Source organism: Maniola jurtina, chromosome 14 (assembly GCF_905333055.1).
Source record: "Maniola jurtina chromosome 14, ilManJurt1.1, whole genome shotgun sequence".
Lineage (NCBI taxonomy): Eukaryota > Metazoa > Arthropoda > Insecta > Lepidoptera > Nymphalidae > Maniola > Maniola jurtina.
The window spans coordinates 10407572-10410286 of record NC_060042.1 but is presented as its reverse complement, the minus strand read 5'-3'; positions in this window follow the sequence as shown (position 1 = coordinate 10410286).

Here is a 2715-nt window from a genome sequence, read left to right as displayed (position 1 = left end):
ACCAAGTTATACAAGGTCGAAGATTCGTCATTTTCATACATTTTATTGATTTCTAAAAGTGCTGGGAAACATAAAATAATGTTAGATATTGCTAGAACTAATGATTTGAAGCAATTATCATTATGACCCGAAGGCTGTGGGGGCATTATATGTCGTGTTATACAAGTTATACAAAAAATTAATATACTTTGTATAATTAATTGCAACCGATTTTATGATTTTGTTACTGTTCTGATTGTTTTATACGAATTTCAATACACGTACAATTATTTTGACTCCCACGTGTAGTAGGTAGTTTAATAAAATATAATATTATGTAGGTAGGCTTGTTAGTCATGAATAAAGTCAGTCGTCATCAAATAGTGGTTTGATTTGGACCCATGTACTTATTACATGGTGTCAGGTGTAAGTTTAAACATAGGAAATGTAGCTAAAAGTGATATAAAAGTGTTGTTTAACTTAATTAATACTCGGAAGAAGTTAAAAATACGTAATGGCTAACGATAGTCGAGGTGACGGCATTAGTGCGGCTATTCAACAACCCGCGCCATTACAGCAAGATGGCAACCTGGCTACGAATTGGAGGGAATGGAAAAATGCATTTGATTATTTCTTGATTGCAACAGGCAAGGAGACAGCAAGTAGTAAGGAAAAATATGGGTTATTTATGCATTGTTTGGGCCAATATGGCCGAGAAATTCTCGAAGAACTCGATGTACCGCCAGAACAAGAAAAAGATTATAAAACGTTATGTGATAAATACAGTGAGTATTGCGATCCAAAGAAAAATGTAAACTACGAAAGACATATTTTTTTTGAAACTTACCAGAACGAACATAATTTTGACAAATATTTGGGAATATTAAAAAAATTAAGTAAAAATTGTGAATTTGGATCTTTGAAAAGCAGTCTCATTTTAACGCAATTAATACGTGGTTTAAAAGATACGCAAATGAAAGAAAAATTACTAGCGAAATCGTCGATCACATTAGAGGAGGCCAGTACGTGGTGTCGAGCGGCGGAGCGAGCGAGCAAGGAGGCGGCGGCGTGCGCGGCGCGCGGTCCCGCCGCCACCGTCCCCGCCGGCGCGCTCGAGCAGCTGCAGCGAGGCGCGGCGCGGCCCCGCGGCGCTGCCGCCGGCCAGCCGGGGCCCGCGGGCGGCGCGAGTGCTGGTTGGCGCGGCCGGCAGCGGGGCGGTGGCGGCGGGACCGCGCGCCGCGCACGCCGCCATGTACTTATTACACCACGAAGTGCTGGATCAGCTGCAATGTGGACAAAATTCGTTTATACATACCTGGATTGTATGCGGCCTTGTAATACTAGGTGATCTCATCCAGCCATCTCCCAAACTTCTGCCACTGGGAATTGGGATATCTCCGGCGAGCTCTGTGATGAGTGCACCATTTGGTTATACGTACTGTTCACCATAGTAACTACGGGCTTGCTTCAGTCGATAGCTGCCCAAAACAACCTGCGTCAATTCTTCTGTGAATCTAGGAAAGTCATTGAACGGAGGATGTTGGCTTCCATAGCCTGGAAATGAGCTCTTCTTCTATTATAATTACATATTGTTTGTGATAACAAGTTCTGCTGAACTGTTTTTCTCACTGACCGTTCATGGATTACGTCAAGAAAATCACGTGCATGCACGTTTTTGTCTATCAGAACATGATAGCCTTTCAGCAATGCTGACAAAATTCTGAAATAATCGATGATGTTACTTAATGCCCGGTCACTCTGATCAACCCTGAGCAATCGAAAATCTCTTTTAAAGCAATTGTTCATCACTTTCACCATCCAGCGGCAAATGGTAACAAGCTTAGATTATTTCAGAATTTTGTCAGCATTGCTGAAAGGCTATCATGTTCTGATAGACAAAAACGTGCATGCACGTGATTTTCTTGACGTAATCCATGAACGGTCAATGAGAAAAACAGTTCAGCAGAACTTGTTATCACAAACAATATGTAATTATAATAGAAGAAGAGCTTATTTCCAGGCTATGGAAGCCAACATCCTCCGTTCAATGACTTTCCTAGATTCACAGAAGAATTGACGCAGGTTGCTTTGGGCAGCTATCGACTGAAGCAAGCCCGTAGTTACTATGGTGAACAGTACGTATAACCAAATGGTGCATTCATCACAGAGCTCGCCGGAGATATCCCAATTCCCAATGGCAGAAGTTTGGGAGATGGCTGGATGAGATCACCTAGTATTACAAGGCCGCATACAATCCAGGTATGTATAAACGAATTTTGTCCACATTGCAGCTGATCCAGCACTTCGTGGGAGTCAAAATAATTGTACGTGTATTGAAATTCGTATAAAACAATCAGAACAGTAACAAAATCATAAAATCGGTTGCAATTAATTATACAAAGTATATTAATTTTTTGTATAACTTGTATAACACGACATATAATGCCCCCACAGCCTTCGGGTCATAATGATAATTGCTTCAAATCATTAGTTCTAGCAATATCTAACATTATTTTATGTTTCCCATCACTTTTAGAAATCAATAAAATGTATGAAAATGACGAATCTTCGACCTTGTATAACTTGGTTCAGAACAGTCCTACAACTTTTCTGCCATATTAACTATTACTCCAAATGGCTAGTTCTAACGATCCGTACCATTTTTTTTCGTTGGCCGGCACTTTCAGAAAAGGCCCAAAAATAATGATCTCCTTTGATCTGTATCTACGATGGTAA